Below are 21,945 nucleotides of genomic sequence, written 5' to 3' on the forward strand. Positions count from 1 at the left end.
CATTTCTTTAGCCCTGCGCTAACCTGGGCCAAGTGCTGACTGAGAGCCAAAGGAGCATTTCCTATAGCACGATGAGTCTCAATCTAATGAGAGAGGAGCAGAAAACCTTCTTAACAGATCTGCCTTGTCCTGAGGTTCCGGCATTAACTGCCCCAAAGGGACTTCCCAGTCTATACTGAAAAGTCTGTAGGGCTTAGGAATCTGGCATACCTGGATTGTAATAAAATTCAATTGAGTGAGTGATGACTCTGCCACTTAGTAAGGATGCTACTTTGAACAAGTTAATTAATTTCTTGCAACCTCAGATTCCCGATCTGTAAAGTGGGGATGATAATACTCTTCATTATTCTTACTCTCACAAAGCTGTTGTGAGGATTAGGTTAGATAACACATGTAAAACGCCTAGTGCATACGGTTGACATGTCATAGGTGCTTAAGAAATATTGGCAGGCAGGGGCGCCTGGGTGGCTCAGTCAGTTGAGCATCTGACTCTTGATTTAAGCTCGGGTCATGATATCACAGTTCCTGAGTTCGAGTCCCTCATTGGGCTCTGTACTGACAGTGCAGAGCCTGTTTGGGATTCTCTCTCTCCCCCCCTCTCTCTGACCCTCCCTCCTTCCTCCCTCTCTCTCTCCCTCTCAAAATAAATCAATAAACTTAAAAAAAAAGAGAAATATTGGTAGGCAGAAGAAATAAGTACACAAATAATGATACATAAATGATAACATAAGGTTAACATGTGGTGAACAATGCAAGAGTGGCAATATAGACGTGAATAGGAAAAGAAGAAAACATATTCGAACAGTTAGCACTTGACCTACTTCTGGAATAATCAGTAGGACTGCAATGGGCAGAGATGGATTAGATAGAGGGAGGGGCCTGTGGAAAGGTACACCAGGAAAATGCAAGGGATCCTGGGAAGAGCAAGTAGACCAGGCGGCTGAAATGTGAAGTAGGTGTGAGTACAATGGGAGATAAGGTTGGAATGTGGAGTCGGTGTGGGGTACAGTAGAAATCAAGGTTGGAGAGTTAGAAACCTGCAGTGCAGAATCCTTGAAGGATTTCTGGTGGAGGTAGTGGCCTGCTCAGAGCAGATTAGCATGAATGAAAGGTAAACATGGTTGGGGTGCCTGGGTGACTCAGTCGGTTTGAGAGTCCCGCTTCGGCTCAGGTCATGATCTCACAGTTCATGGGTTCAAGCCCCACATCAAGCTCTGTGCTGACAGCTCAGAGCCTGGAGCCTGCTTCGGATTCTGTCTCCCTCTCTCTGCCCCTCACCCACTCACACTCTGTTTCTGTCACTCTCTCAAAAATAAATAAACTTAAAAAAATTTTTTTAAAAGAAAAGTAAATGTGGTTGAGGTAGGCCAAAAGGTGAGAGAAGGAGATGGGGGCACGGAGACTGGTCAGGGAGGGGGCTAACAGAGGGACTGTGCTGGCTGGTGGTAATGGGACACATAGAGGTGTAGATATGAAAAATACACTGAAGGCTAGAGGGTTTGGCGACTGACTTTAAGTGCAGGGTGAAGAAAAGGGGCAAGCTGAAGGTTTTGGTCAGGGTTTTAGAGTGGGCGTGGGAGATGCAAAGAGAACAGCTCTTGAATCAGAGTGATGGCCTTTCGCAGTTCTGACTTCCCCAGAGTCAGCCCCTGTACCAGGAGGGAGAATAGCCTGAGACCCTGTACCAGGAGGGAGAATAGCCTGAGACCACATTTTACCCTCTGATCATAGCTTCTGGGCTTCTATATTTCCTCCTGTATTTGCTTCTAACTCGTTATTCAAGGTCTGAACTCCACAGGGAAACAAGTTGATCTAGAAAACATTGAGGACCTCTGAGCTTTCAGGAAATATTTCACTGAAAGCATAAGAGTTAAAGTGACTCCTTTGATTGGGAATCATCAAGGTTGGATGTTTAAAACATCCTGCCATATTTGGTGGACAGGGGAAATTGAAAGTCTCCATTCATCATGAAGTATTTATAGGGTTGCAAGAGGTTCTGTTTTTGTTTGATATCAGAGGGCACTAAAGAGTAATAAATTCTTGAGATCTGAAGACAGTTAGGAAGTCATTTTGTCTATTCTCCTGTCTCAAGGTAGGAGTATAAAACTGAACCAGACTGATCATTATCTGCCTTACTTTAATAGAAAAACTTTAAAAATTGTAAAAGTGACTCGTTTCATTTACAGAAAACTTGGAAAAAATAAATAAAAAGAAGACAGTAGAAATCACCTATAATCCTAGCATTCAAACCATCATTTTTATGTATGTATTTGTGAGAGGGAGGCAGACTAGTGGTACAGAGAGTGGGGTCTGGATATACTAATTGGGTGGGTTCAGTTTCCAGCTCCTCCATTCAGTAACTGTATGACCTTGGGGAAATTATTTAATCTCCTCAGGACTCAACTTCCTCATCATTGTGGTGGGAATATTAATAAAGACCACTTAATTACTATATTATGACAGTTAAGTGAGTTAATACATGTAAAGTGTTTAGAACAGTTACTGGTGCATAATAAGTACTCAATAAACATTAGCTGTTACGAATTTTTAGTGGAACTATGATTAACATGGTCTTATACTAGTAAAAAATTAGTAAGAATTTAACGGTGGTAAAAGTGTTGGAAAGGGGAAAAGAGTAGATGTGAAAGATATTCTGAGGACGAAGTTGGTAGAATTTGGCCAAGAGAGGGAAGAAAGCATAGCAGTTAAGGGTCTGGAGTTGTACTATCTAGATATGGTAGCCACTAGCCGTGCGTGGCTACCAAGAAATAAAAATGCAGCTAGTGCAGTGAGGAAATGAATTCTTAATTTTTGTGATTTTAATTAAGTTGAAATTAAAATGCACACTCAATTCAATCATTGAAAAATTATTGGCTGTGTTTGGAACTACTTGGGTACTTTCATAACCATAAATTTATGAAATCTAAATAGAGATCAAGTATTTTTGATGAAGATGTAGCATCTGAGTTCGGTTGTACGGTAAAGTATAAAACACAAACCAGAGTTGGAAAACTTAGTACAAAAAAATGAATGCAGAATACTTCAGTAATATTGCATGTTGATTGCATGTTGAAGTATTATTAAAATTAACTTCTTTTTTTTAATGTTTATTTATTTGAGAGAGAGAGAGAGAGAGACAGATCACGAGTCGGGGAGGGGCAGAGAGAGAGGGAGGAGACACAGAATCTGAAGCAGGCTCCAGGCTCTGAGCTGTCAACACAGAGCCAAACGCAGGGCTCAAACCCATGAACCATGAGATCATGACTTGAGCCAAAGTCAGATGCCTAACTGACTCAGCCACCCGGGTGCCCCTTATTAACATTAATTTCACCTGTGTCTCTTTACTTTTTCAAATGTGCCTGCTGGAAATTTTAAAATCTTGCATGTGGCTAGCATAGTGTTTCTACGGGACAATGGTGGCCTGGAGGTGATGGCTGTGTGAGTTTGTCACCTGTGGTTGAATCCTAGTTACCATTTCAACTGCATTGTCTTGGGCAAGATACTCACCTCTCTTTGCCTCAGTTTTTTCATTTGGAAAGTGGGGATAATTTAGTTTTTACCTTTTATGGATTGGGGGAGGATTAAAGTGCTTTGCAAAATTCATAGTGTATTGTGAGTGCTTAATAAATGTGTTTGTTACTGTTTTATGAAATCTTTGTTAAAAACTTAGGAATGGGACTGAACTCCAGATTGCTTTATTCCCTTTTGTCCTATTGAATACTATTTTGAATACTATTGAATACTTTATTCCCTTTTGTCCTATTGAATACTTTTTAATTTCCCTTTTGTCCTATTGAATATTTTTTAATGTTTATTTATTTATTTAAGTAATCTCTACACCCAATATGGAGCTTGAACTCACAACCCCAAAATCAAGAGTCTCATGCTCTTCCAACTAGCCAGCCAGATGCCCCTTGAATACTATTTTTAAACAGCTTTATTATTTTTGTAACAATGATACATTCTTATTCTAAAATTTCAAGAAATATAGAATGCAAACAAGGACACAAAACTTACCCCAAAGTTTGTAACCGGCTAAAATCACCATAAACATTTTGTTGCATGTTTCCAGACTTCTTTCTATACTTCTAGACTTTCTATACTTCTACACTTATATGTATAGATATAAGTATATAATTCTCCAAAAGTGGAATCATATCACACATGCTGTGTTATAACCTAATTTTTCCATGCAATAATTTACAAAAGACATTTCTGTTAATAAATATAGGTCTGACTTCATCATTTTTAAGGCTGCATAGAGTTCTGTAGCATGTATATAATATAGCCTATTTGATCAACTTAACCAATTCAAATGACTTCTAATTTCTATTACTATATACAATACTGAAATGAATGCTTTTGCATATATCTGTAAATACTTGCTCAATTGTTATCCTGTTAACTCCTTAAGTTATATTGCTAGACATGGAGATTCCTTGATCAAAGAGCACATATTTTTTTAATATGTTTTTAAAGTTTATTTATTTATTTTGAGAGAGAGAGAGTGGGGGAAGGGGAGAGAGAGGGAAAGAAAGAGAATCCCAAGTAGGCTCTGCACTGTCAGCACAGGGCCTGATGTGGGGCTCAAACTCACGAACCACGAAATCATGACCTGAGCTGACATCAAGAGACACATTTAACCAACTGAGCCATCCAGGCGCCCCAAGAGCGCATATATTTTATATTGCTCTATATTATCCAATTTCTCTTTTGAGGAAATTGCACCAATTTTATTTTCCACTAAATGTCCTCACCTTTTCTCATACCTTTGGCAATACTGTCAGTCCTTTCAAACTTGACAACTCAGTAGGAAACACACACACACACACACACACACACACACACACACACACACAAATACACCCTTTGGTTTTGCTTGGTCCATAGCAGAAGGACCCCTCCTGTTTCAAGAAGGACCCCACCTAGAGCTCCCAACCTACCTTAGAGTGTTTCTGGAAGCTATTACTGCAACTGAGAGACAGAATCTTCCTCATTCCATAGCAAACAATATAAACAAATCCCTATACATCATCCAAGTCGCTTCTCAGCTGCTTCCTCCACCAGCCAGGAATGAATGAAAACTCACTTTCACATTTCCCCACCTAAATGGTTCTGGGGTGGAACTGGGCTTGGAAGGCAGACTGTATACTCCCAAATTACCAATGCAATCGACTTACAAATTTGGTTAAGTGGTAAGAAAGAAAAGCAAAAGCTGTGGCAAGGAGGCCTAACCTAGATTATAGATTGGGAAGGTTAGAGCTGGCCACTCTGAGGAGTGGGTTTAAGTGGCGAGCTGAAGGTTTGGAGAAGTTTGGCAGGTGAAGACGAGTGGACAAGTTTGCAGGCAGGAAAGAGTCTGTGCTTACAGGACAGAGAGAAGGCCAGAGGGCCTGACAACATGATTTTATACTTGCAAAATGAAGAATGTATATCCCCATTTCGAAGTTTCAAAACTATTAAAGGAAGACACGAGATCTTAATTAAAAGTCCTTGTTGGCATGGATTTGTTTAACAATTGTTATTTACTTTTACATTTTAAGGTAATATATGCTCATAATAATGATTCACATTTATTGAGTGCCCTAAGTGACCTACAGGCATTTGGTTCTTATAGGAACTCTAAGCAATCCATTTGGTCCTTACAGGAACTCTATGAGGTAGGCTGTTAATACCCAACCTCCATTCCACTTCCCATGGTTTCCTGTCCTCTTACCTGCTTCACTTTCTTCTACAGCACTCTCTGCCATCTGGCATATATTTTACATATAAACATATGTGTGCATATACACCCGTATTTTTTAAATTGTCCATATCTTCCGACTAGAATGTAAACTCTTGAGGGCTGGTATTCTTGTATGTTTTATTCCTTGCCACATTTCCAGTGCCTGCCACAGAGAGATGAGACTGCCAGAGGTCACTTGGCTGGTAAGAGAGCAAGAACTCAGGCAGCTGAGCTCTTAATCACCGTGCTGTTTTCTGCATGTCAGTCCCAATTGTGCAGAGGGTATGAGCTGAGAAGTAAAGGTTTCCCCTCCTCCCTGCAAATCCCCAAAGGCTAACCTCTGTCAACTCCTGCTTAAATATATTCTTCTTGAAATGTTTTATGCCTGTACAAGCACATCTGTCTTTTCTTTTTACCTTCTATACAAATCAGATCAGAATATTTGTCCTGTTCTATAATTTACTGTTTTCCTTACTTTAGGCCCATGTCTTTATTTTTAACAACTGAATTGTGATTCATTATAAGCATGCACTATGATTTATTGAAACAGAAACTTGATGAATAGGTCAATTCCAGTCATTTTTATGGTAACAGTGCCACAGTGAACATCCTCCTGTGTGTATTGAGGCATAATTGTTTGCTTGAGTCTGTCAGATGAATTCTTTCTGTTTTTCAGTTTTTATGTATTTATTTTGAGAGAGACAGTGTGAGCAAGGGAGGGGGAGGGAGAGAGAGAGAGAGAGAGAGAGAGAGAGAGAGAGAGAGAATCCCAAGCAGGCTCCACACTATAAGCACAAAGCGCGACTCAGGGCTCGAACCCAAGAAACTGTGAGATCATGATCTGAGCCAAAACCGAGAGTTGGAAGCTTAACCGACTGAGCCACCCAGGTGTCCCTCATCGGATGAATTCTTTTTTTTTTTTAATTAATTTATTATTTTTTATTATTTATTTTTATTTTTTAATTTACATCCATGTTAGTTGGTATATAGTGCAATAATAATTTCAGGAGTAGGACCTAGTGATTCATCCTCTACATATAACACCCAGTGTTCATTCCAACAAGTATCTTCCTTAATGCCCCTTGCCCATTTAGCCCTTCCCTACCCACAACCCCTCCAGTAACCCTCAGTTTGTTCTCTATATTTTAAGGGTCTCTTATGTTTTGTCCCCCTGCCTGTTTTTATATTATTTTTGTTTCCCTTCCCCTATGTTCATCTGTTCTCTATTTATATAGAATTTAAATTTATATCTTAAATTCTGAGTAAAGTCATATGATATTTGTCTTTCTCTGACTTATTTCACTTAGCATAATACCCTCTAGCTCCATCCACGTAGTTGCAAATGACAAGATTTCATTTTTTGATCACTGAGTAATACTCCATTGTACATATATGCCACATCTTCTTTATCCATTCATCTGTCATTGGACATTTGGGCTCTTTCCATACTTGGGCTATTGTCAATAGCGCTTCTATAAACATTGGGGTGCATGAGTCCCTTTGAAACAGCACACCTGTATCCTTTGGATAAATACCTAGAAGTGCAATTGCTGGGTTGTAGGGTAGTCCTACTTTTAATTTTTTGAGGAATCCCCATACCATTTTCCAGAGTGGCTGCACCAGTTTGCATTCCTACCAGCAGTGCAAAAGAGTTCCCCTTTCTCCACATCATCAGATGAATTCTTTTTTTTTGTCTTTGCTATCTTTTTTATTTACTTATTTTATTTATTTTTTATTTTTAACTTGTTTTATTTTTTATTTTTTAAAATTTACATCGCAATTAGTTAGCATATAGTGCAACAATGATTTCAGGAGTAGATTCCTTAGTGCCCCTTACCCATTTAGCCGCCCCCCAATCCCTCCAGTAACCCAGTTTGTTCTCCATATTTATGAGTCTCTTCTGTTTTGTCCCCCCTCCCTGTTTTTATATTATTTTTGTTTCCCTTCCCCTATGTTCATCTGTTTTACATCTTAAATCCTACATATGAGTGAAGTCATATGATATTTGTCTTTCTCTGACTAATTTCACTTAGCATAATCCCCTCCAGTTCCATCCACGTAGTTGCAGATGGCAAGATTTCATTCTTTTTGATTGCCGAGTAATACTCCATTGTATATATATACCACATCTTCTTTATCCATTCATTCATCAATGGCCATTTGGGCTCTTTCCATACTTTGGCTATCGTTGATATTGCTGCTATAAACATGGGGGTGTGTGTGTCCCTTCGAAACAGCGCACCTGTATCCCTTGGATAAATGCCTAGTACTGCAATTGCTGGGTCATAGGGTAGTTCTATTTTTAGTTTTTTGAGGAACCGCCATACTGTTTTCCAGAGTGGCTGCACCAGCTTGCATTCCCACCAACAATGGAAAAGAGATCCTCTTTCTCCGCATCCTCACCAACATCTGTCATTGCTTGAGTTGTTAACGTTAGCCATTCTGACAGGTGTAAGGTGGTATCTCATTGTGGTTTTGATTTGTATTTCCCTGATGATGAGTGATGTTGAGCATTTTTTCATGTGTCGGTTGGCCATCTGGATGTCTTCTTTGGAGAAGTGTCTATTCATGTCTTTTGCCCATTTCTTCACTGGATTATTTATTTTTTGGGTGTTGAGTTTGATAAGTTCTTTATAGATTTTCGATACTAACCCTTTCTCTGATGTGTCATATGCAAATATCTTCTCGCATTCTGTCGGTTGCCTTTTAGTTTTGCTGATTGTTTCCTTTGCTGGGCAGAAGCTTTTTATTTTGATGAGGTCCCAGTAGTTCATTTTTGCTTTTGCTTCCCTTGCCTCTGGAGATGTGTTGAGTAAGAACTTGCTGCGGCCAAGATCAAAGAGGTTTTTGCCTGCTTTCTCCTCAAGGATTTTGATGGCTTCCTGTCCTACATTTAGGTCTTTCATCCATTTTGGGTTTATTTTTGTGTGTGGTGTAAGAAAGTGGTCCAGGTTCATTCTTCTGCATGACACTGTCCAGTTTTCCCAGCACCTCTTGCTGAAGAGACTGTCTTTATTCCACTGGATATTCTTTCCTGCTTTGTCAAAGATGAGTTGGTCATACGTTTGTGAGTCCATTTCTTGGTTCTCTATTCTGTTCCATTGATCTGAGTGTCTGTTCTTGTGCCAGTACCATACTGTCTTGGTGATTACAGCTTTGTAGTATAGCTTGAAGTCTGAGATGGTGATGCCTCCTGCTTTGGTTTTCTTTTTCAAGATCACTTTGGCTATTTGGGGTCTTTTCTGGTTCCATACAAATTTTAGGATTATTTTTTCTATCTCTGTGAAGAATGCTGGTGTTATTTTGATAGGGATTGCATTGAATATGTAGACTGCTTTGGGTAGTATCAACATCTTAACAATATTTGTTCTTCCTATCCAGGAACATGGAATATTTTTCCATTTTTTTGTGTCTTCTTCAATTTCTTTCATAAGCTTTCTATAGTTTTCAGTGTATAGATTTTTCACCTCTTTGGTTAGATTTATTCCTAGGTATTTTATAGTTTTTTGTGCAACTGTAAATGGGATCAATTCCTTGATTTCTCTTTCTGTCGTTTCATTGTTGGTGTATAGGAATGCAACTGATTTCTGTGTGCTGATTTTATATCCTGCAACTTTGCTGAATTCATGAATCAATTCCAGCAGTTTTTTTGTGGAATCTTTTGGGTTTTCCATACAAAGTATCATGTTATCTGCGAAGAGTGAAAGTTTGACCTCCTCCTGGCCAATTTGGATGCCTTTTCTTTCTTTGTATTGTCTGATTGCAGAGGCTAAGACTTCCAATACTATGTTGAATAACAGTGGCAAACGTGGACATCCCTGTCTTGTGCCTGACCTTAGGGGGAAAGCTCTCAGTTTTTCCCCATTGAGGATGATATTAGCGTTGGGTCGTTCATATATGGCTTTTATGATCCCGAGGTATGCTCCTTCTATCCCTACCTTCTTGAGGGTTTTTATCAAGAAAGGATGCTGTATTTTGTCAAATGCTTTCTCTGCATCTATTGAGAGGATCATATGGTTCTTGTCCTTTCTTTTATTGATGTGATGAATCACATTAATTGTTGTGTGGATACTGAACCAGCCCTGCATCCCAGGTATAAACATCAGATGAATTCTTAAATGTAGACATAGTGGGTCAAAGAGTCCAAGTATTTAACATTTCAATAGATGTGTGTCAGGTTGGGAGCATGGGTTTTTAAAGCTAGCATTAGCCTTCTCCACCTGCAGTCAGATGGAGGAAGAGGGAGGCCTTGCCTGGTAAGACTGCTGCCAATTTATTCCCCCCCTGGGAATCACTGAGACCCAGAGGGCAGAGTTGAAGAGCCTGTCAGCTTTATCAAGCTGCCAGCTTTTCCGAGTCAGGGCAGATGGGCCTGATGGCTAATTTTGCCAGATTTTCAGAAAATAATTTGGTCCAATTTATAGCTTTTTCTCAGTCTGTATAATTCCTCTTGTAAGTGACAAAAATTGTGCCATTTGTCACATTTCTTCTTAAGCTCTCCTTCTATGTCATACCAGATGAAGCACAGAACAGATAATTATAGTTAGTGCTTGACAGCTGCCAAAAGAAAATATATTTTTCATACTTCCGAGCTCTCCACTTTTCAAAATCTTTTTAAGTCTGAGAGCCATAATATGAGGTTATCACCCATTCTTCTCTTTCGATTTGACATGTGTTATTAAAGGCATTTATAAAAGACCCACAGAACTATGTGGGGTGAAAAAATAAATACGCTGATTTTCACAGGCCTAGAATGTGATTTTCTAAATTGGAATTGTACTGATGATACAAAATAAAATGCAAAACTAGTAATAATAATTGGACTTTAATAAGCCTGTGTGCTAATTGGAGTATCCTCTCTTTACTGAATGCACAACAGTCAAGGAGACCTGTTTCTGAATTAGAAAGGAAACTGAAATTGGCTAATTTTCTGCTTGAAATTGATTACTTTGCCCTCCAACCTCAATCATGTGAAAATAAAAGAGTGGCTAATAATCCACCAAGAGGAAAGATAAAGGAAGCATCAATTGTATCTGTTCATCTGACGTGGTTCAGATTCTCATAAGGATGGTGCTGGCTCAGGATAGCACTTTGGAAAAGTCAGGCCTGCCAAGCCCTGTGCTGAACTAGATGCTCCATAAAGTTTGAATTAATGGGTCAACTTACTTTCCTTGTAAAACATTTATTTTAATAAATCAGTGCTAGAGCTCCCATTTGCATACATTCAGCTGTATGTATAAATCATCTGTAAAAGAAAAGAAGGGATTGTGGGGTACCTGGGTGGCTCAGTCAGTTAAGTAAGCATCTGACTTTGGCTCAGGTCATGATCTCGCAGTTCGTGAGTTTGAGCCCTGCAGAGTTTGGGCTCTCTGCTGTCAGTGCGGAGCCTGCTTCAGCTCCTCTGTCTCCCTCTCTCTCTGCCACTCCTGCACACGTGCACTCTCTCTCTCTCAAAAATAAATGAACATTAAAGAAAAAAAATGTTTAAACAGGGCACCTGAGTGGTTCAGTTGGTTAAGTGTCTGACTTCAACTCAGGTCATGATCTGGCGGTTCACGAGTTCCAGCCCCGAGTTGGGCTCTGTGCTGACAGCTCAGAGCTTGGAGCCTGCTTTGGGTTCTGAGTGTCTCCCTCTCTCTCTGCCCCTCCCCCGCTCATGCTCTGTCTCTCTCTCTCTCTCTCTCTCTCTCTCTCAAAACTAAATAAACGTAAATTTATTTTTCTTTTTATTTATTCATTTATTTTTTTATTTTTTTAAATTTACATCCAAATTAGTTAGCATATAGTGCAAAAATGATTTCAGGAGTAGATTCCTTAGTGCCCCTTACCCATTTAGCCCATTCCCCCCTCCCACAACCCCTCCAGTAACCCTCAGTTTGTTCTCCATATTTATGAGTCTCTTCTGTTTTGTCCCCCTCCCTGTTTTTATATTATTTTTGTTTCCCTTCCCGTATGTTCATCTGTTTTGTCTCTTAAAGTCCTCATATGAGTAAAGTCATATGATTTTTGTCTTTCTCTGACTGACTAATTTCACTTAGCATAATACCCCCCAGTTCCATCCACATAGTTATAAATGGCAAGATTTCATTATTTCTGATTGCTGAGTAATACTCCATTGTATATATATACCACATCTTCTTTATCCATTCATCCATAGATGGACATTTGGGCTCTTTCCATACTTTGGCTATTGTTGAAATGTAAAATAATTGTTTAAAAACTTAAAAAAAGAAAAGAAAAGATGGGATTATGACCAAATATAAAGTAAATAACAGCTTAGCAGCAAGTCGTAAGAAAACAAAGAACTATGGGGGGTGGAGGGGAAGACATGTTGTTAAACAATCACATGTGTTTTTAGCCCTAGGTTATCTAAAAGACTACTCCTGATTTTTATATTCACCAGCTAGTTTTTCTTAGGTGGGGATAGATTCAGGTAAGGTTTCAGAAGAATGTGTGATTGTGGCCAATGTACTTGGTTGTGTTCAATGTAACTCTCATTCTAGTCAGATGATGAGTGACCAAACGGAGTGGGCATGAATGAGTGTGAGCAGAAAAAGGTGGTACCGCTGGGAATATGCAACAGATTCTCAGGAGCTTCTCTGAAAGAGGAGACATCCTCTTAATTTTTAGATAACTTAAAAATCTCAGGCTTTGTTTTTGAAGTTATTGATATCACCCCATTTCCATTAAAATCTTTATTTTATATGTGCAGAAACTGAGGCCCAAGGAGATCAACAGGTTGGTTCACTCTGGGGAGTGTCATTTAGATATAAAACTGTGACCTCACAAAAAACTGCTGTTAAGGTGGATCTCAGTAGCCATCCAGACATAAGGCATCCTGACTAGCTCCCTAAGATAGTGGAATGGTGCTTATCCTCAGGTGGGTTATATTGCTTAACAATTACAATTGTTTAAAAAAGTACTTTTCACCCCAGATAATGAGAGGCTCACTATTTCTAGAGTGAACCCTCTACTATTGGGGTAAAAAGTATTCTTTTCTAAACTTTGTAATTATGAAGCAACATAATTGGTCCTCTGATGTCCCTATTGTTTATGACACTCGTTTCCTCCACCCTAGACCCTTTCTTTTTTTTTCCTTCTTAGGAAGATTGACAGATACTGTCCGTATTGGTACCTAGGCCCAGAGAACAGTTATCGTTAGAGTACTCACAGTTTGAAAACATTAATGACAGATTTCCTCTAAAGATCATGGGCCATCGTCAAGTTTTCTCCACCAAATACTTATTTTTTTCTCTTATATATTTAATCCTCTGAAATTTAAAATAATTCACATACCAAGTATTTTTAATTTTTTTTTTCAACGTTTTTATTTTTATTTATGGGACAGACAGAGACAGAGCATGAACGGGGGAGGGGCAGAGAGAGAGGGAGACACAGAATCGGAAACAGGCTCCAGGCTCCGAGCCATCAGCCCGGAGCCTGACGCGGGGCTCGAACTCACGGACCGTGAGATCGTGACCTGGCTGAAGTCGGACGCTTAACCGACTGCGCCACCCAGGCGCCCCTAGTATTTATTGAACATCATGCACTGAAGGAACCCTGGAAGAATGATAGGACATGAAACTGACATCGATGCCACCTACAGTCTTTCAAGGAACAAGCAGTTACAAACGGAGATCAGTGCATGATAGGATGAGGCCAGATCGGAAGGAGCAGTGGGCAGAGCACTGCCCCTGGAGCCGGGTTCATATCCCTGGTGAAGCTTCACTGGCTGTCAGACTCAATTGTTAAAGGAACTAATCATATGTAATTTGAAGGATTTTTGTGAAATTAGAAATGAGAAATAAGATATGCACAGTGACAAGTTGTATTTGTTTGTTAGGGCTGCAGTAACAGAGTACCACAAGTTGGATGTCTTAAAACAACAGAAATTTATTCTCCCACAGTTGTGGAGGCAAGAGGTTCAAATTCAAAGGGTCGCGGTGCCTCTGTGGTGGCTCTAGGGAGGAGTCTTCTCTTCTCTTCCTCGCTTCTGGTGGTTGCCAGAAATCCTTGGCACTCCTTGATTGGTAGCATCACTTCAATCCTTGCTCTCTTGTCACATGGTCTTCTCCTGGTGTGTTTCTGTGTCTTCACATGGCCTTCTTATAAGGACATCAGTTATTGAATCGAGGGTCCGTCCTACTCCAGTATGACCTCATCTTAACCAATGACATCTGCAAACACCCTATTTCCAAATAAGGTTACACCTTCTGAGGCTCTGGGTGGACATGACTTTTGGAGGGACACTATTCAGCCAGTACACCAGCACATAGTAAGTACTCAGTAAGTTGAAGTGATTATGGTTACCAAGAGCCAAAGTGCAAACGAACCGAGAAAAGCGATTTCAGTACAAGCTGGTGTGGTTAAGGAGAGCTTCTCCAAAGATGTGAGAAGGTCAAGCAGGGCTTTAGAGAAGTGGTAAAATTTAGATAAGAACTGAAGGTGTAGGTATGGTGGGGGAGGAGAACGGCATATCAATATTTTAACAATGGGACTATTAACCGTGTAAAATCAGCTATTGATGAGACAAATCTCCTTTGTTCCAACAGGAATTAACAACTACAATCTTTTTCTGAATGGATAAGCACATATATTGTCTATTGTTATCTATTATCTATTACCTTATAACCAATGACCCTAAAACTTGGTGGCTTAAAAATAGCAAACATTCATGATCTCCGTTTCTGTGGGTCAGGAATTTAAGAGTGGCTTAGCTGGGTGATTCTGGCTCAGAGTCTATCATGAGGTTACAGGCAAGATGTCAACCCGTGTTGCAGTCCCCAAAAGCTTGTTTGGAACTGGAGGATCAGCTTCCAAGATGGTTCACTCACATGGCTATTGGCAGGAGCAAGTTCCTCCCACATGGGTCTCTTCATAGGATTGCCAGAGTGCCCTTACCACATGGCAGCCAGCTTCCTCCAGAGCAGGTAGTCAGAGAGAGAGTGACAGACAGCGCAAAGAAGCATCCAGGGACCCTTTTATGACCTAATCTCAAAAAGTCACACACTATCACTCTTGCCATGTTCTTTCTGTTCTTTAGAAGCAAATCGCTGAGTCCAGCCCCAACTCAGGGGGAGGATTGAGCTCTTTCTTCCTTTGGAAGGAGGAGCGTTCAAGAATGTGTGGACATGTTTTAAAACCACCACATCATAGTACATCATGAAATCATCCATTCCTTTAACTGTTGGACTAGTTTCCTAAATTTGATGTTCCTAAATCTCCATGTTATTATTATTACTATGTATTAATACAATAATCATTTTGAACTCTGACAGTATGCCAGACACTGTGCTTGCAGCTAGAGATTTGGAATGCATTGGTCCAATGCTTGCCTTCAAGGAGTTTATAGTTTAGTGGGAGAGGGACTTTGTCATAAATATAATGCTCTTATATAAGTGACAAAAGTGAATATAAACAAAAGGCTTTGTGTTTGCACTATAAGAAGGAAACTGCAGAAATCAGAGAAGGCTTTTAGGGGTAGGTGGTATCTGAGGGCCTAGGGTAGCACCTCAAGCCTAGCCACCTCTTGGTATAGAGTAGATGCTGGGAAGGTCTTTGGGGAGGGACATTCTAGGCCAGGAGATGGGAATGTGCAAGGTTTGTATAGGGGATTTTCAGGTTGTCCAGGGTGGCTTTTGTGGAAGGGGAAGGAAAGGGAATGGGAAGATGGATTGAGGCCGGTCTTAGAGGCTCTTATAGAATAGACAGTATTAGGGAGAAAGATTGAACTTGATTCTGAACACACTGGAGTTTTTTCAGGAGGGTAGCGAATGCTTAGATAGGTGTTTTGGAGAATAGAAAAAGTTAGACCAGAGAAACCAGTGTAGCTGTATGTATGAACTCATTCATTCACTAATTTATTCACCCATTCATTCATTCAACAAACTTTATTGCAGACCTGCTATGTTGCCAGGCATTGTTTATAGTCTAATGGGATATACACATATCTGAAATCATCACAGAGATAAAATTACAACTGTGACAAGTGCTACAAAGGGAAGGTACACGGTGCAATGAGAGCACCTATTAGGGGATTTGACTTAAGCAGGAAGTTCAGGTAACTCTTTTCAGGGCAGTGATAACCCAGCTAGGGTCTGAAGGATGTCCAGCAGTAATAAGCCATGAAGGGGTAGGAATCAGCACATGCAAAGGCCCTGAAGTGAGTACAAAGGACTGAAAGAAGGCCAGTATAGTGTGAGGAGCAGGGAAGGAGAACATGGTGAGAAATAAGAAAGGAAAGGAAGTCAATCAAACCATGAATGGTCTTATTTTAATTAAGTAATTAGCAGTGCCTCCACCTATAAGGACTTCAGTTTTCAGGAAATATTCCATCAAAATAGTAAAAGCCAAATATAATATAAAGATTATGGCAGGAAAAATACAATTTAGAATGACAAATCCAGAAAAAACAATTAAATGAATATATGAACCCTATGCAAGCAAATGGACTGGAAACTTGACCCTGAGCTTCCTGGTGGCCAAGGTAAAAAATGAAAACGTTATAGAACATTCTCAGAGCCCATTAAGAAAACACATGAGAAAATTACTTAGCGGGAAGATGCAACAGAAAGATGTACTGATAGGGCAGCTGTGGCATGAGAATGGGAAGGATTAGGAACATCAGAGGAAGACATTGCAGAGAGATTCATTGATTAGTTAATATATTACCGAGACTCTATAGTATCTGTGGATATTATCTCTCAGTATCTTTGGAGATTGTTATGGGACCAGTGATTATTATTTGTCTCTTGTATATATGTATATGATATAGAGATGGAATATATCTTCTTTTCAAGCCAAGATAATTTCCTTTGGTCTCTAACTGAAATTGCAGGGGATACATTGTTTTGATTGCTATCTATTAACCATTACAGAAGTTGGTACTGCTTGGAGTGAGAGGAAAAAACAAGAAGGCTTGTTTATCAGTAAGTGTAAAAATAAAGAAGTAGGGGATTTGTCCTGATTTCTCCTGCTAAAAAGCAGGATCATCTGAGGCCTTCCTGAAAATTAGGGAGAATGGCATCCTGCTTTAATTTCTTCCATCAGATTTCACTCTTGGACCCAGGCCATTTCTGCTTTGGCAAAGCAAGGGGTGCTGATGTGAGCTGTGTTCCCAGTGATGGTGCTCCAGGCTGGCCCCAGGGGAACCTTTCGAGATTGTTGTATGCAGTGGTTGCCAGAACCTCAGGCACCATCAGGTGCCTGGCCGTGGGTGGGGGGATGCGGGAGGGTGGGAGGAACTCTGTTACCAATTTTAGTACCGCATAAAGAAGCCTTTCATTTTCTACCTCCTAGCAGAAGCCATCTGAAAAAGTGAATTTAGGCAAATGGCTTGAAGTTGAGCATTCTGCTTTGGACCCTGTTCTTTCTTCCAGCCTCTTGCTTTAGGTTTAGGTTTTCAGATTTTCTTTGACAAAGCCTCACAGCCTGCTCCAGGCAGAGCCCAGCGGTGGAACTCTGGTTTGGGCCACGCACAGGCCTTCTCCACCTCACAGGGCTCCGGGGCCTCTCCCTGGCTGGCATCTGGCTGCCACCCTCGTCTGCCACCAAGACCCTTAGAAAGAAGAGTGACTTCCTTTAAGAATCAGCTCATTCTTGCAAAGGATTGCTGAGTCCTGGCCCTCTGTCCCGTGAACAGATGGCCTCTATGATGGTCTCCTCGGTTTACCGATAACAAGCAGTTAATCTGTTCAGTTGGCTGCTGTGTCTCCTGCTCTGGTCTTTTCTTCATGACTATGCAGCTGTGCAGCTAGTTGGTTCCACCTGGATCTTCACTTCATGCAACTTTGAAATCCTTTGGCAGCTTTCAAAGCTTCTTGCCCTGGAGAGGCCTGTCAGCTCTTCTTTCCCAGTGGAAAGTCCTCCATGGTGTTTCATCAGAGCTTCTCCCAGGGATGTCTCATCACTTCCAGCAGAGCAAAGAAACACGAAGAAAGGGTTCAGATTTAAACACTTACCTCCAGGCACTCTCCTCCCTCCTTTTAATTAATTAATTAATTAATTTTGAGAGAGAGAGGGGGGAAGGGGTGGGGGGGGGGTCAGAGGATCTGAAGTGGGCTCCACTCTGACAGCAGAGAGCCCAATTTGGGGCTCGAACACAGGAATCACCATGAGATCATGACCTGAGCCGATGCTTGACCCACTGAGCCATCTAGGCACCCCTCTCCTCCCTCCTTTTAAAAAATACTGGAGTAGGGGCACCTAAGTGTCCCTAAGCATCCAACTCTGGATTTCTGCTCAGGTCGTGATCTCAGAATTTGTGGGTTTGAGCCCCACGTGGGGCTCTGGGCTGACAGCTCAGAGCCTGCTTGAGATTCTGGCTCTCTCTCTTTCTGCCCCTCCCCTGCTTGCACGTGTGCTCTCTCTCTCTCTCTGAAAATAAATTTAAAAACCATAAAAAAACAATAAAATAAAATAAGAACACTGGAGCCATGTAACTTTTCAGCATAAAAAGCAGTGACAATGGTGGGAATTGGGAGACGAGGTTTCTGGAAATCCTATAACTGCATAGGTGACTCCAAAAAAAAAAAAATGACCAAGCCAATCTCTAAGTCCCCACCCACTCTTGACATCTCCCAGCCAGCTTCCTGGTTTAGTGAAGGGGCTCCCCGCTGCAACTGGTATGAGCAGCACATGGAGGGCTTGCTACACCCCAGATTGCTGGCCCCACCCTAGAGGTTCTGATTCAGTGGGTCAATGAAAAGGCCTAAGAATTTGCATTTCTCACATGAACTTATTGAGGCTGGTGGTCTTAGGTCCACACTTTGAGAACCACTGCTTTAAATTTAATGGAAAGGAGGGGCGCCTGGCTCAGGTCATGGTCTTAGAGTTTGTGAGATTGAGGCCTGCATTAGGCTCTGCACTGACAACACATAGCCTGCTTGGCATTCCCTCTCTCCCTCTCTTTCTTTCTCTCTCTCTCTCTCTGCCCCTTTCTACTGCCTGACTGCACACACTCTGTCTCTCAAAATAAATAAATAAACTCTAAAAAAAAAATAATAAATTTAATAGAAAGGATAAGAGTTTTGAAGACAGGTGGGTTTGGGCCTGAGTCCCAAACCAGCAGCTTACCAGCCATGTGACTTTGGGGCATATGCCTGAGCATCTCTGATCTAATTTCTTCATTCTTAATATGGGGTAAATAATATCTACCCCACAGTTCATTGATCCAACACATATTTGTCATATAACTATTGCAGTACCAAGGTTCTAAGCTAGCTGGTGGGGACATGACAATGAATGAGACCATCTTTGATGTCAAGGGATTTGGGGTAGTTGTAAAGATTAAAAAGAGAAAATTTGCAAAGTTTGAAGACCCTGAGAGATGTCTATTAAATATTCATTTTATTTCCCTCAGAGGAGGTCACATGATGCTGCTTTTACTTTTTTCAGGAGGGGGTGTCCAAAAGAGTCATCCTCAAATTTTATAGTATAGGGCCTAGAGTCATACTTCTCTCTTTGTCTAGATAGAAAATTTGAGGTATGGGCACTGGTGTCAGTTTAGTCGTGTCCTCCAAAACTCATATGTACCTTGGAGTAACCCCGATGTCCTCCAGCACCTCAGAATGTGCCCTTATTTGAAATTTGGGTTTTGGCAGACTGTAGTCAAGATGAGGTCATTTGGGTGGGCCCTATTCCAATATGACTAGTGTCCTTATAAAAAGTGGAAATTTGGACACAGACACACACGCGCGCACACACACACACACACACACACACACACACACACACACAAGGGAGAATGCCATGCAAAGATTGGGGTTATGTTGCTGCAAACCAAGGAAATCCCAGAAGTTGTCGGCCATCACCAGAAGCTAGGAGGGAGGCATGGAACAGATTCTCCCTCTCTCATCCTGTAAAATGAAAACTGTACTGGTGCCTATATATGCCGGGACCGCCTTGATCATATTGGTATCTCCTCACCATATCCATAGTAAATATTTTAGCTGAATTACTCTGAAGTAAAGCAGGAAACATCTCAAAGGATTATGGTGAAGGCATAGGGTCGGAATAGAGATACGGTAGAAGTAAGCAGGGGCCAGGGAGTGAAGTGAACCTTGCAGGGAGTACGGTGCTTACTCTGAGGGCAATGGTGGGGCAGTGGTACGTTATGTTTTGTGGTTCAAGTGGGTCACTCTGGCTGTGGCCTGGAGAGTGGCTTGGAGGAAAGGAGGCAGCCAAGCCCAGGAGACAAGTGAGGAGGTTCCTCTAGGCAAGAAGTAATTGTGTTTTGTCTTCATTGGTAGCAGTGTGGATGGAGAGAGGTGGACTGACTCAAAAGATATTGTGGAGGTAGAAAACAGGTCTCAGTGATTACGTGGGGCCTAAGAGAGGTGTCAGGAACACAGTTGCTGGCTTGAACAAGTACTGAATGTAGCAGTTTCAATATCAGAGCAAAAAGACAATGCCAAGACTGGTATTTTATCTTTTAAAGTGTTTGGGGGGGTGGCTGGGTGGCTCAGTCAGTTGGCCATAAGACTCCTGAATTCTGCTCAGGTCATGATCCTCATGGTTCATGGGATCAAGCCCTGAGTCAGGCTCTGCATTGACTCACTCTGCAGTGTGATGCCTGCTTGGGATTCTGTCTCTGCCCCTCCTACACATGTGCACAAGCACATGTTCTTTCTCTCTCTTGAAATAAATAAACTTAAAAAAAAAACCTACTTTAAAAAAGTGTTTGGAATTTATTAAATATTTTAAAGAAATAAGTAAAACTAAATATTTAAACATTTTTTGAAGTTTTATTTATTTTGAGAGAGAGAGAGAGAGGACACGTGCACATGAGTTGGGGAGGGGCAGAGAGAGAAGGAGAGAGAGAATCCCAAGCAGGCTCTGCGCTGTCAGCACAGAGCCCAACTTGGTGCTTGATCTCCCAAACCATGAGATCATGAGCTGAGATGAAATTAAGGCTCCCCCACTCAACCAGCTGAGCTACCCAAGCACCCCACTAAATAGTCAGACTTTTCAAGTGCACCTTCTATAACACATTAAGTAAATCACATTCATAAAAATATAAACATTATTATCATTCTCATATAAATTGTTAGCAGATAAAATTAATGAAAATAGGGGCGCCTGGGTGGCACAGTCGGTTAAGCGTCAGACTTCGGCCAGGTCACGATCTCACGGTCCGTGAGTTCGAGCCTCGCGTCAGGCTCTGGGCTGATGGCTCGGAGCCTGGAGCCTGTTTCCGATTTTGTGTCTCCCTCTCTTTCTGCCCCTCCCCCGTTCATGCTCTGTCTCTCTCTGTCCCAAAAATAAATAAAAACGTTGAAAGAAAAAAAAAATTAAAAAAAAAATTAATGAAAATAAAGTATTATTCAACAAACCCTAAAGACCATTATTGCTACCACAGGTGGATTACGGTATCATTCAGTTAGGTATGGAACACCAGGTGGGGAGGGTAGTTAAGAACTATTTTTTTTTTTTTTACTTTTTATTAAAAAAAATTTTAATGTTTTATTTATTTTTGAGAGAGAGAGACAGACAGACATATGAGTGGGGGAGGGGCAGAGAGAGAGAGGGAGACACAGAATCTGAAACAGGCTCCAGGCTCTGAGCTGTCAGCACAGAGCCCGACGTGGGGCTTGAACTGGGAACAACGAGATCATGACCCAGGCTGAAGTCAGATGCTTAACCAACTGAGCCACCCAGGTGCGCCCCTATTATTTTTTTTAATGTTTTATTTATTTTTGAGAGGGCGTGAGTGGGGGAGGAGTGGAGAGGGAGGGGGACACAGGATCTGAAGCGGGCTATGTGCTGACAGCAGCAAGCCTGTTTTGGGGTTCGAACTCACAAACCTAACCATGAGATCATGACCTGAGCCAAAGTCACATGCTCAACATACAGAGCCACCCAGGCACCCTGAGAACTATTTTAAAATGTTGGTTCTGATGTGCCTGATGAAAACCTGCATAGGCAATTAAAGCTAAGGGTCGGGGGCACCTGGGCAGCTCAGTCAGTTAAGCATCCGACTCTTGATTTTGGTTGAGGTCATGATCTCACGGTTCAAGGTTTGTGGGATCAAGCCCGGCCTTGGGCTCTGCTCTGACAGCACGGAGTCTGCTTGGGATTTTTCTCTCTTCCTCTCTCTCTGCCCTTTCCCCACTCATGTGAGCACTCGCTCTCTTTCAAAATAAATAAGTAAACTTAAAAAAAATAAGGATAAGGATCAGGAGCTCTGGGGTAAGGGCTGAGCTCAAGGTATAAACTTGGAA

General features: G+C 41.2%; 1 protein-coding gene and 1 long non-coding RNA gene across 6 annotated transcripts in view; one reads left to right on the forward strand and one right to left on the reverse strand.

Moving 5' to 3' along the window:
- Nucleotides 1-21,945, forward strand: part of ELAPOR1 (endosome-lysosome associated apoptosis and autophagy regulator 1) — a 73,694-nt gene that overhangs the window by 3,049 nt on the left and 48,700 nt on the right. The gene's annotated exons all lie outside the window — the stretch shown is intronic.
- The window catches only part of LOC147578224 (uncharacterized), a 65,002-nt gene continuing 56,312 nt past the window's right edge, over nucleotides 13,256-21,945 (reverse strand). The window contains exon 6 of the long non-coding RNA XR_015254952.1: nucleotides 13,256-17,633. This is a non-coding gene — a long non-coding RNA (uncharacterized LOC147578224). The remainder of the gene's footprint in view (nucleotides 17,634-21,945) is intronic.

The sequence above is a fragment of the Puma concolor genome, chromosome C1 (assembly GCF_028749965.1).
Source record: "Puma concolor isolate L17-30 chromosome C1, mPumCon1.1.hap2, whole genome shotgun sequence".
NCBI classification, from domain to species: Eukaryota; Metazoa; Chordata; class Mammalia; order Carnivora; family Felidae; genus Puma; species Puma concolor.